At 40.5% G+C, this 14261-nt stretch overlaps 1 protein-coding gene across 1 annotated transcript in view; it reads right to left on the bottom strand.

Moving 5' to 3' along the window:
• Positions 1 to 14261, bottom strand: part of LOC141432896 (SCP2 sterol-binding domain-containing protein 1-like) — a 532736-nt gene that overhangs the window by 406853 nt on the left and 111622 nt on the right. The window lies entirely within an intron of this gene.

Below are 14261 nucleotides of genomic sequence, written 5' to 3' on the forward strand. Positions count from 1 at the left end.
CGTGAGTTATCCGGGTCAATATATTTAATACGAGTGAGTTTCACGGTAGTTTCATGTTCAAAAATGACATATTTGTTCATTTACGTGTGGTATCATAAGTAATAGTTACTGGGTTTTGAATAAAAAGACTCGTCAAGATTGTTTACCCTTTTTCTAATGCTAAGTGAGGCACAGGGTAAAAGGTTGGGAATCTTAAGACGGACGTGTGTTGTACAAGAGACGTTTGGCGCGCGCGCTCCGCTCCCGCCTCGTCTCCTCTCGCTCGCTTATCCTCGCACCGCTCGGCGACCTCGCACATGTCTGGTGGAAACTCAAAAATTTTAATGGAAAACTAATAAATCGCTTAGATGAAAATGATACTAGTAATAGAATACCAAAAATAAAACCACGTCCTTTTTGGAGTTCTTGAACCATTAGTGAAAGATATTATGAATGTGCGTGATTTCAAATCATTAGGCACTTTCAATTGTAACTTAATATTTTCGGATTTCGCTTGACCGCATAATCAGATTTTATCCTCTCGTTTTTTTTTTTTACAAGCTCCATTCTCTTTTAATTTAATTGGGACCAATATACAAAGTGTTACAATAAGTGAGCTTCCATTTAACTTATAATATCTGTATATGTGTAACTTACTGTTACTTGGAATTCAGTAAAGCTTATTTAGTTTCGAGTCAAAGATCTGAAGAGCTGGCGATGGCGCTATAGGCTGATGATGATGATAAGATTAGATGACAGTAGAAGTTCGGTCAACAAAATTCAGTCACCAACAAAGCTCAAAATATTATTATATTTTCACATTTTATTACTAATTTGCAAAGTTAATGTCAAAAGTTTAGGTACGGTATTTCATATGGGTTGACTACCTTTTTACCCGACTGCGAAGAAGGCGGGTTATTTATACCAAATTTTCTCGCAGAATCGGAATTTATGCGGGATAAATTCCAAAATCTTATACTTGCTGTTATAAGCGTTCTTCTTAAATTTAAGAGCTACGTTCTTGTCGGTGCAGTAAGTTCAAAGCTCATTAGGGCCACCCGGCACCCGACCAGCACCGCTTCGACTTTCGGCGTCCACTCGTTGTCGACAGGTGGTCCACGGGTGGACGCCGCGTTGTCAACGAGTGGACCTCGCGTGGTCCACAAATTTCCGAGCAGTCTATTAAGAAATGAGGGTGGGGAGAGCCGCAACGACCGTGCGCAAGGCAAGCGTACGAGTGCAGCGAGCTATCGCTGTCACCGACTGGTCTACTCGCCGTCCGCGCGTGGACACCCCGCGAGCGAGGTGATCCAGTGACGCTATAGAGTTGATGTAATGAGCGCATGCCCATACAAATCCACATGAAGAATCCGCTCGCGGCGAGGCGGTGCTGATCGTGTGCCAGGTGGATCTAATGAGCTGTGACCTTTAATAGCCACTCCGTACGGTCTTTGGCAAGCTGTTTGACTTCCTGGTACGACACCCCCTTTCTCCTTCACCGGGTCAAAATAGATCAATCTTGGTTTTGCTCTGCCTCGTCTTCCTTCTACTGTTTTTTTTTACGAAAATAGTAATAGTAGTAAATACCGCTATATATACATTTTAAAACTCCTGTGCAAATTCAGCAAAATCCCGGAAGTTCAAATTAACTGTTGGAACTAATAAACAAACATCCCGGGACACTTGACATCAATTTTGACACATGTGCTATGGGCGATTCATACTCAAATAGATGATACAGTCAGCATCAAATTAACGGATCACTTTTTTACTTTGTCGTTTTAACACGTTTGTCAAAGTATGGTGCTAAGAACGTTGCTGTAAAACGACTAAGTACACAAGTAGCAGCTACTTTTGATGCTGACTGTACATTGATACATACATACGTATATTAAAAACCCAATGCTGGCAACTCACTTGGCATATTCACCGAAATATTTGCGTGTACGAATGAGATGCACTACACACACACATCATTGTGCATATTGTATTAAATATTTTCGTGTGTTTTTCTGTAATTTTTTATTTTTTTCCTTTTTATTTTATTTGTGTTAATTTTGCTGTATATGTGTGTCTTCTGTGTAAGTGAATAAATGTCTTCTTTCTTTCTGTCTTTCTTTCTTTCTTTCACTATTTCATTTCTAGCATGAACGTTGGAGATGTCAATAGCGCAACGCGAATACACAGCACCAACCACAAGACTAACACGTATGTATTTGCCCGAACGGGGATCGAACCCGGGATCTCCAGCTTCACAGTTAGGTTCTCCAACCACTGAGCTATCCAGTCGTCTAATCACATTACTTACGTGAAGCTGCAAGTAAAATCTAGTGCAAAATAACATAGAATATGAATATCGCTTATATTATTATGAATATTAAATCATTACTGTTATCTAAGCTAATTTGTTAACTTCCCTCTCCCCACCCCCTCCTTTACTAACATAAGTCACGTACCGTCAAAACGTTACGTTTGTTGAGATTTATAAAAGGGTACATTCTACCTTACTTTACCGACACCGCATCTCGCTCTATCGAACCGTGGGAGCTTCAACTTTACTCTCACTTGCGTAAAAAATATTTTCAAATGCGGTTATTAAATGAGATACGAGATTGAGTAAGTGAATAAGCGATATGTCGCGCCGGGCTTGTCACGCACGCTCGTAAATTAGAAGTCGCAGAGGAAATATGTTGTTTTGTTACGTGTTGTTTGGTTTTTGACTTAGCGGCTTATAAATAGTTTATAAATTACGCGACTGCGTTGAAGTTGTGGACAATATACCAAAGGACAGACTGACTGCGTCTCAACTGCAACTGCCAAAAATGCAATTCGATTGCAGTATGCGTTTTTTTTTTTTTTTTTTATTCGACTGGATGGAAACGAGCAAGTGGGTCTCCTGATGGTAAGAGATCACCACCGCCCATAGACACCTGCAACACCAGGGGGATTGCAGATACTTTGCCAACCTAGAGGCCTAAGATGGGATACCTCAAGTGCCAGTAATTTCACCGGCTGTCTTGCTCTCCACGCCGAAACACAACAGTGCAAGCACTGCTGCTTCACGGCAGGATTAGCGAGCAAGATGGTGGTAGCAATCCGGGCGGACCTTGCACAAGGTCCTACCACCTTCTGTTCTGTTTTTCCGACTGCAAGGAAACTGCCGAGTTGTCGTTCATTGTGCCGTTCCGATGACCGCTGTGTTCTCGAGTGGAAACCGCGATTTTTTATTTTCTCGTAAAAGCTGCAATTCCCAATCAAAGATAAAGAATAAAAACTTCAAACAATGTCGATTATCATAGTTTAGTCCCTTGTTCCTCGTACATAACCAACTTCCATTACCAGCACTGGGAGAGGACAAATAATATAGTAGGATTTTTTTTTCCTTGTACGAAACTCGGTTTTGGAGTAGGAATTATTAATTTGTCCTCTCCAAGTGCTGGTAATGGAAGTTGGTTATGTACGGGGAACAAATGGATATTTAGTTTTAAATATTTTGTTTTATTGATTACCTATAAAATATGTATGTGAGTCTGCAAATAAGACAAAATAAGAATTAAATAAAAATATGTATGTGAATCCATTATAACAAAACAAATATTACATTAAACCTCAATAAAAATTGCTAGTAAAATCAAAAACATGGAAAATTACAAAAAAAATACACACACATAATACTACATATTTACTTGTATACTAAATGCTTTTTTTGTTCTATTTGTGTTTGATATTGTTTTTTTTTTATTGTATTTGTGTGTCTTTGTGAATGTGAATAAAAATGCCTTCTATCTTTCACATACTATACACCATTAAACAAAACCAGAATCACATTTTTTTTGTTTTTTTATTATTATTATTATTATTTATTTATTTATTTTAAGGTGAGGAAACAGAAGCAAGTGTATACGATATCTAGTTATAAAATAGCTACACTCTTAAATCTTTATTCACTCTATAAAGTATTTATTAAATAAATAGTTCTACTTCTCTTCTTAAATTTAAGAGCTATGCTCTGTCGGTGGAGTAACCGCCACTCCGCACGGTCTATGGCCAGCTGTTTGACTTCCTGATACGACAAGACACCCGCCCTTTCCTTTACCTGGTTAAAATAAGTCAGGCTTGGTCTTCCTCTACCTCGCTTTCCTTCTATTTTGCCTTCCAGTAGGTTAAGAAAGAAGTTGTCGTGCCACCACCACCGCCACACTACATTACACTGACACGTTTCGAGCTCAACCAGAGCTCATCTTCAGAGCACCACGCACGTCAGTGAAGTGTGGTGGTGGTGATAAATGGGTTGGTGTGATTTGTGTGTGTTCTTACAGTGTGGAGGTGGAAGAACTGCATGAACACGCATATTTTTCATAAACAAAGTGGTGAGCAAAGAAATTCTTTTAGTTCATTGATATGGACCTCCGCAAAGTAACGCCTGATTCAATAAATTACCATGATTTACCTTTATAATGTCGATACGGTAGCAGAGCTATACATTGATTAGTGTTAACTGGCGGTTAGGTGTGATGCCGTCTCTATTTGTTTTGTTCGAATAGACGGAGACGGCATCACATTAAACCGTCGGTTAACGCTAATCAATGGATGGTAAAACAGTATCGTAATAACCACTTAAGTATCGTATAGTTAAAACAGGCCACTAAACAAAGGCTTCTCCATGAGACCCATCCTATAGTTCGTCGTAACCGAACTTGTGGACAAACAAGCGTAACGTAATACAAGATGTTCCGTCTCGCATCAAACTTGATAAGAGCAACTAAGCACTCTGCGTCCTGTCTTGTTACACAGAACTTTTAGACAGAGAGCTCTTTGACCAGAAAAACCGCTGTGACAGTGGTGTGTTGTCAACCGCTCATTATTAAGTGCCTGCAAGACTTAGAAAGAGAAAAACTGTGGTCGCCTAGCGGTTTCACCTATGACCTCTCGAGCAGAGAACCGTGTGTTCAAACCCGGGCTCACATCTCGAGATCTTTCGAAATTGATGAGCAAAATCTATTATATGAATTCTCGTGTTAAAGATTAGAGACAAATTAGAGACTTTGTGCTGTAGTGTGATGCCAAAAGGACTCAGCTTTAAATTGTGTCATTTATGACATTTGGGAAAAGCCATCATGGATGACTAGGAAGGAAGAACCCAAACAGTGCCGGGCCGGGCTCTCATCGGCTAAAACGGCTGCACGTCTCCCAACTCCTTGGAGTTTACCACGGGGAAGAGAGGGTTGGAGGGGTGTCTTATCTACCAACAGAGTCTTCTTTCAACCATTTGTTGAAAAGCATGCATTCTCCCGTTGAGCTCTGCGGGGTGCTTGGGTCAGTCTTTTTTGTTGTTCGCCATTCGTTTCATCCCTGACCGATCCTTTTCTTTACAATGAGCGTTTTTTCCAAGTGCATTTTCTGTCTTCGAGTTACTCTTCCAGCCGTCAACTTAATATTATCGTAGCGAGGGCTTAAAGACTGGTAGTGGCGGTTCCGACAACGCCGGCGCATGTCCCAACTACAACAGGTTGGATTTCTGTGACGTGCCCTAACAAGGTAATATAAGTAATAAGACCAAGTTGAACTAGAACTTGCTTTGTACGTAAAACAAGTTGAAGACTAACTCGTTTGATGCTTGGTTATTTTATGTTGGGTGTTCATTTCAGTATCAGTAATATACTCGGGATATATGCACGGTGTATGCAGGCTGCTTCCTCCCTCTAACTCTCCTATAACAGTGCACGTCCAGATGCGTTGCTAACCTAGAGGCCTAAGATGGGATACCTCAAGTGCCAGTAATTTCACCGGCTGTCTTACTCTCCACGCCGAAACACAACAGTGCAAGCACTGCTGCTTCACGGCAGGATTAGCGAGCAAGATGATGGTAGCAATCCGGGCGGACCTTGCACAAGGTCCTACCACCGAGATCGTGGATTCAAATCCGGATTCGCGTCTCATTTTTCGAAATTTATGTGCGAAATTACATTTTAAATTTACCGCGTGTTGTTCAGGTGACTAACGCCATTGCGTGAGTAGCGGGCAACCTACTCACGTGTACACCTTCAACGCTGATGGCATACTACACTGCAGATCTTGCGACCGGACTTTCAAACCCAAGTTTGGGTTTGCTAGTGCTCACGACCATGCAAGAGCCCAGGCTAACTCATTGATATGCTGTCACCATCGACGGAAACGTCTGGGAGGACATCAACACAGGCGCGGATCCGCCCCTTAAAAAAGGTTGCGGCCACAGCCAAGTCACAGCCACCCAAGAATCAGCCAAGTGCGAGTCGGAGCACAAACTCGCTCGAGAACAATCATGTCTCATGAACGACTTTTGAAAGTGTGTCGTTACTAGTCTATTTAGGTTATGGGCATGCCCATCGTGGCCACAACGGTGGAACCGCCCTTGCATCATCATCATCAGAACTACTCTCGTATGAAAGTGGCGAGCTGTCGTTCCAAGGGAGAGCCTTTATTTAGCAGTTCTTCCGACTGATGATAATGATACAATACCAACATGTTACGATTATCGAAATAAGTACCTGCTACATATCTTAAGTAAAGTCAGCCGTCCGCCGCGTGACTCAGCGCGGTAACGGACGCGGACAAATTGTCCGCGACCCGTGTCACTCCGTGACTAGAATCCGACACGGCACCGAACGGAGGTGCGGACGGCACAATATGTGTGAACTAGTTCAATGCAAATGCATCGGAACGTGTCAAAATATATAAGGTTAAAAAAGTATTGATGAAATTTGATATAATCATGATTTTCGGTGAAACTATTGATTATACAAACTTTTATGATCTTTAATTAAATGATATCTTAAATCTTTCCGTCTTTTATGATCTTGTAATCTACAGATCGGTTTAGGATAGGTTAGGTTTGTTTTGTAACAATGCTGTGAAGTTGTCAATTTCTGAGAAAATTGAATTATATCAAATGACCATTATGTATTTTGTTTATTATTTTTTTAAACTTTATGTATTTTGATACTTACCCACGATACATATTCTTATTAAATATATTGACCCGGATAACTCACGTCTTAAATCGAGTTTAGCTCGACATGTTTCGATATATTTATTATGAGTGAGTCTCACGGTAGTTTCATATACATATTCTTGTTAATCTAATCCACTTTTTGGGTGACGGAACCCTAACGAACCAATTATTCTTTTTAGAAATCTAGGCTAGTCAACAACAAAGTGAACCGCGACTAAAACAATGACACCTAAAGGTGATTTTCCACCGGCGGGGCGAGACGAGGCGGGGCGAGACGACAATTGAAATTCCCAATCCGCACTGGGCCCGCGTGGGAACTATGGCCCAAGCCCTCTTGTTCTGAGAGGAGGCCTGTACCCAGCAGTGGGACGTATTTGGGCTGGGATGATGATGATGCATTCTGCCGCGCCCGCCGCGGGCCGCCGCGGACGCCGCCATACAAATTTCAATTCTCGTCTCACCCCGCCTCGTCTCGCCGGTGGAAAATCACCTTAACACCTGAGGCGAGACTGTGTCCGCTTTTGTGTCATTCATACTACTGTTATAAAGAGGTAGTTTGTGATTTAGTGAGGCTGTGGAGGTAATACCTGGATCTACTGACCCGATTTAGATGAACTTCGGTATTCAGATAGAATTAGTCCTGGGGAAGGACACAGACATGTACATTTATCCGGGAAAATTGCATAATTCCCGCGGGATAGCGACAAACGAAGTCTACGTGGACGGAGTCGCGAGCAACAGCTAGTATTTTATATTTAGGGGCTGTTTCACCATCCATTGATTAGTGTTAACTGACGGTTAAATGTGATGCCGTGTTTATTTGTTTTGTTCGAATAGACGGAGACGGCATCACATTTAGGGGCTGTTTCACCATCCACTGATTAGTGTTAACTGACGGTTAAATGTGATGCCGTCTCCGTCTATTCGAACAAAACAAATAGAGATGGCATCATACTTAACTGTCAGTTAACACTAATCAATGAATGGTGAAACAGCCCCTTAGTGTGTTTAATTAAATTATTTGTATAAATGATTTAAAGTGTATTGTAATGTTTGATAGCACATGTATGCGTGCAACTGCACATACGAGGCATAGTTTTAATGCAGGCAAAGCCAAAGGCAAAAGCTGGTAAAACGAAATCCATAGACGTCATGGTAATCATAGTTTATGGTTCCTATTAAACAGAAAGATCTTTCCATTAACTATATAACTACGTCGTTAATACTCATTTGCGTGGAGCTATTAATAATGTTTTGTTTTTATAGAATGCATATCAATTATCACGTAAGCCGTGATGGCCTAGTGGTTTGCCCTATCGCCTCTCAAGCAGAGGATCGTGGGTTCAAACCCCGGCCCGCACCTCTGAGTTTTTCGAAATTCATGTGCGAAATTACATTTGAAATTTACCACGAGCTTTACGGTGAAGGAAAACATTTCACACATACCATTAAATTACTTCATAGGCACACGCCTATGAAGTAATTTAATGGTATGTGTGAAGTTGCCAATCCGCACTGGGCCCGCGTGGGAACTACGGCCCAAGCCCTCTTATTCTGAGAGGAGGCCTGTGCCCAGCTGTGGGACGTAAATAGGCTGGGATGATGATATCACGTGGCCCGCCAGCATATTCATTTTGGTATGAGTAATTGTACAGTCGAGGACCAACTGAAATGCGTACCAGGTTAGAACCTTTTCATAATCAATTTCGCTATGATTTCTTTGACAGATTTATTGAACGACAATAATGACATCAGTAGCATTAAGGTTCCACCCCGGTACGCGATTCATTTGACATCAGATATTTCGGAGTGGCCAAGTTGATCAAATATATCGAAATATGAACTCCTAAGTACCTTAATAATAAAGTGCGTGTTCCGATATTTTTGATCGCCTTGCCCACTCCGAAATATCTGATGGCGACTGTACATACAGTAAAACTGTCATTTGATTGCGATCGCGAGCGTCAGAAACGTTAGGCAATACGGCCTTTTGTTTGACCTACTTAAGGCCTCTCAAGCAGAGGATCGTGGATTCGAGTTTTTCGATTTTTTCGAAATTGATAACGAGCGAAGCAATTGTATGGTGTGTGTGAGGTTACCTATGCGCACTGGGCCCGCATAGAAACTAAAGAGAAGAGGCCTGTGCCCAGTGGTTCCCCTTGTTTACGCATATTTTTTTATGTCATAATTCTGTTTTGCATAATCTGTTTTCGCATAACAGTTTACGCAGAATTCTCTTACACATAACCAATGTAAGCCGAATCAGCTTTACGCATAATTTGTGAATTCCGAATATTGTTTAGGCAGAAAATTATTTACGCATAAATTAGTTACGCAGAAAGTTACTTTCGCATACTTAATGTAACTTTTAACGATTTATTTAACGGCTCTGAGGCGAAGTCGACGGCGCTCCTAATCCGCCTAGTTAAGGCGCTTTGACAAAATACTAACCTAACCTAACCTACAGTTGAGCAATCACGTTACCTGGGTTTTCTTTATGTAAAATGGCAAAACCCTTATAGTTTTGCCATGTCTGCCTGTCTGTATGTCTGTCTGTCCGTCCGCGGCTTTTCTCAGGGACTATCAATGCTAGAAAGCTGTAATTTTGCACGAATATATATGTAAACTATGCCGACAAAATGGTACAATAAAAAAAAATGTTTTTAGAGCATAGACGTGAAGTGGGGGTGTTTTTTTTTTCTCATCCTGTCTTGTAGTTTGGGGTATCGTTGGATAGATCTTTAAAAACCATGAGGGGGTTGCTAAAACTATTTTTCGATTCAGTGATTTGTTTGCAAAATATTCAACTTTAAAGTGCAAATTTTCATTAAAATCGAGCTTCCTCCCCCCCTCTAAATAGCAGCCTAAGGTACCTAAACTTGGAATACTCGTATGCCGTACAAAATACGAAATGCTTAGAAAAATATTACTTATTTTTTTCGTAATGGCTACGGAACCCTATTTCGGGCGTGTCCGACAAGCTCTTGGTCGGTTTTTCTTTTCTTTTGCATCACCTGAATCACTTTGATCTATCTTTTATCCTCAAATCCCTGGCTCCACTGCAATCGCACCTGAAACCAAAGCCGAAGTCATAAGCCAACCAAGTATGACTCTAATGAAATAGTTGAATTGCAAACGACTATCATACATGACAGGAATAGTTCTAGAACTCAGCTCGAATTAGACAGACGTCCTGGACCTGAGTACTCTCAGAACTTGGACAAGTATTCAGGCCATTGAAACTTGGAAATAAGGTTTTCAGACGGCAAGTGAGGGATAGGGTTATAACTCAATTTTATCTTACTCTGTGAAAGCAACATTACAGTAGTTAGACACTGCTAAAAATAAATAAATATCACGGGACAATTCACTCCAATTGACCTAGTCCCAAAGTAAGCTTAGCAAAGCTTGTGTTATGGGTACTAAGCAACGGATAAATATAATTATATAGATAGATAGTAAACATCCAAGACCCGAGAACAAACATTCGTATTTTTCATACAAATATCTGCCCCGACACGGGAATCGAACCCGGGACCTCAAGCTTCGTAGGTTCTCTAACCACTAGGCCATCTGGTCGTCTAAAAAAATAAAATGATTTGTTATATTTACCAAATTTACAAGGATTGTTTGAATTACGTGGAAAATCTATACTAATATAAATGCGAAAGTGTTGGTCTTAGTATGGCTGTGCGTTTGTATGTTTGTCCGTCTTTCACGTCGAAACGAAGCGATGGGTCGACGTGATTTTTGGCATAGAGATAGTTTATTGGCCCGAGAGTGACATAGGCTACTTTTTACTGCGGAAAAATGCACAGTTCCCGAGGGAACAGCGCGCGATAACCGAATTCCACGCGGGCGAAGCCGCGGGCAAAAGCTAGTATATTATAAAAGACCAGAGTAGTCATAGAAATATTTGTATGGTACTTTACGCACTAGATCTGATTTCTGTCGTCAGATTTCACCATAAAATATAGTTGTACGACTACTCCGAGCCGTATTTTCACTGATTAGGATCGGATTCGTGTCGATGTAGTGCGAAACCGAGGAGCTACTACTATTTTCGAGGTTCGAAAATCGAAGTTCGTATCGCACCGTCCCTTTCACTCGCGTATTAAATGACATAAGCGTCAGCGGGACGGCAACATACGAAGTTCGAGTTTTGCACTTCGTATAGTATAGGGCCTGCTCTTAGATATTCTTTTCGTGGAAAGTTTATACCTACACTACAAGTGATACACTTATTTATATTATGTATTAACTAGCGATCCGCCCGGCTTCGTACAATGTAGTTTTGGGGAAAGGGAGATTAAGTGCTTTTGATTCAAGACGTATCTATTTTTTCTAAAGTTGCACCCTCACGAAGCCGTAGCGGATCGCCAGTAGGAAAATAAAGCTATAAAATGTAGTCAATCCTTTGCAATTTACGTCTTACTTACCTAAGATTATGTAAGTTGTCGTGAGGAAAAAATTCGAGCGACCCTTTTGTCTAAAAAAGCCGGAATTCGCAAAAACTACTTTGACGCACTTAAGAAGATCTCGCCGGGTGCGGCCCTGTCACTTCAAAGGGACAAGTGATGTGAACCGATTCCAACGGCGCAACCGGTATTTACCATTTTGAGAAAAACCAGTTTTATTGTTACTTTCAAAGTAAGTTCTTGAGTACTTCCCAGTCTAGAGTTTTATGGCGTATCTAAGAGCGGTTTCACACTAGTGTTTTATGTGCGTAGTTAGGTAGCGTTTTTGGAAGTGCGTGTACGTACAGGTGCGGCTTCGTTTTCTTCGAGAGTTGAACACGCACGAATGAGAACGTACACGCGCGTAGGTACGGTTTAATCTAGCGCGCTTGTAAGCTTGTAAGCGTCTGCCAAAAACGACCGTATACACGCAGGATAAACGCAAATCTGAAGCCACCCTTACACGGTGAATGAAAAAATTGTGATGAAGCATAATAAAACATAACCTAAAATTAATAAATGACGGTCTTCATCCCGTAACAAATACAAGATGAAATTTTATTCGTGAACCAAAACTTTTTCTACTCCTATACTGTAATCTGTGATTTAATTAATCACGAACAGTAATTATAACAGCCAGCATACATAACGAAATTCTTGAAAAGTCTATATTGTCTATTCCCCATAACAGCACTGTATCGTAATGTTGCTAAAACGATACTGCAACCACTTGCTTTTTTTTTCTTAATTCTTACGTTCGGACAGGCTAAGGTGCAGCCAGTTACATATTTTATATGGTTCTTATACATTTTTTTTTCATATTTCTCACTTGTTTATTGTTGTTTACCTTCTCTTTGCGTTTGCCATACTTTTTACTAAAGTATGAATACGTTTAAAGTTTACTAATTTTCTAATTTTTTATTGTAATTAATAAGTACCCAGTCGAAGAAAAAGTATTGTATGCAACGTTATATAAAGCGTCGCTAAAGCTCACATCGTAACTCACGCCACTCACCTTTTTTGAACCCTGTTATACAACTGTTGCATAAAATACTATAATTCAATCGTTCGAATTAATAAAATTTAATACTTAATTGAATTTAACACAAACTCAATAAACAATTATTGAAATAATGCTTTTGTATTTATTGTTCAGTGACACCACCCTTAAACTGTGAATTAATAACAACTATTAATTTATCTATACTTCAAAAATACCGGTTTTCTATGCATTGAAGCACATCACTAAAAGGAAAAGGGATGTTTAAGGTCCAACCTCCGGCCATTCTATTGATACGAACAAAATACTCGACCGTGTTTTTAAAAACATAAGGCGGAGAGTTTGTGTGTCACTAGATCGGTTATGTAAAATGTTAATGCTTTGAATAATACCTTATTTACATGATGCGGGAAATGTGATGCGTTGCGTTTCATTGCGCGGTCGACAGGCAGACCTGTTACAAATGATGGAAGAAACGACGCAATGTATTGGGATTCTCTGTTATTTTCCACTCGTGTAAATAAGGGTGCTTGGGGGTTCCGTCCACAGGTTATTTTGGGATGTTTATGAGGGCAGGGGCGGCAGTATCCGTTATTATATCCCGGGAACTTTTGAACGGGACTATAAATTATTGTAAACGTGCAGGGGTGAAAGGATAGGTACAATCAAGCTTTTTTTTAAGTAGGTATCGAACCATCTGGGGATTGCTTTTAAACATAATCAATCATCACTACCACCATTATCAGCTGTAGGATGTCCACTGTAGGCCAAAGGACCCCCATAGACTTCCAGCCGCTTTGGTTGAAACGGCCTGCATTCTCCGTGAACCCGTGGCTTTAACCAGTACCTACCCTTAGTGTAAGTTTAAGAAATACGTCTCGATCGCGTTCGCGTTAAAATCTCAATTTGTATGGAAAAACGAACAGCGCCTCTAGCGGAACGTTTGCGATGTTCGTGTTTCCATAAAAATTGAGATTTTAACGCGAACGCGATCGAGACGTATTTTGTAACCGAAAACTTACACTGGTGAAAGTTCTACACACGTTTGCCGATCAGCGGTCTCCATTCGAGAACTTTTCGGCACCAACAGCCAACAGCCATCAGTTCGTCGTGCTATAAGACCTGCCCGTTGCCATATAAGCGAGCTAATTCGCTTGGCTATCTCGGTGACCTTCTTCTGCGTATCTCCTCATTTCTGATTCATATCATTCATTTCTGAGTCATCACTCGAAAATGTATTTTCATCCATTCTGTTCAGAAACTTTTATTTTCATGGGTAGATAGCCGGGTGGAAAATTGCGTTTTCATCTCTAGGGTGGAAAGTATTCTTTTTTTAATTTTTACGACCAGCCACGGAGTCAAAGATAATTGAGTTACGTCAATAACACTTTTTTTTTCACGTTTCGGCATATCCATCTAGATGCACGTCGTGACCAAGAAGCTTATATACAACACTGGAGGTTGAACGCCGAACATCCGTTTGAAACAAGAAATTTGATCTTTATCACGTCACGAACATATTCCATCTCTTTCTTTAGTTAGGTTGAGAAAGAGATGGAAGTCATTCGTGAAATATGAAAGAAACAGATGGAATATATAAATAAGTAATAAAGGTCAAACTTCTTCGTTCGGCGTTCAACCTCCAGTTTTGTATATAAGCTCCTTGGTCGTGACCAACTTGATTTTTTTTATAGTCGGCCGTGGCAAGTGGCCTGTCGAAAAGGTACCGTTGGAGGTTGGATATAAGTAGGGGAGACCGGGGTGCGACTTAACAAAATTTATATTTTCAGTTGTAGCTTCAAAACGCCTAAACATTTTGAAATGATTTTTGTGT

This window comes from Choristoneura fumiferana, chromosome 11 (assembly GCF_025370935.1).
Source record: "Choristoneura fumiferana chromosome 11, NRCan_CFum_1, whole genome shotgun sequence".
In the NCBI taxonomy this organism is placed as follows: domain Eukaryota; kingdom Metazoa; phylum Arthropoda; class Insecta; order Lepidoptera; family Tortricidae; genus Choristoneura; species Choristoneura fumiferana.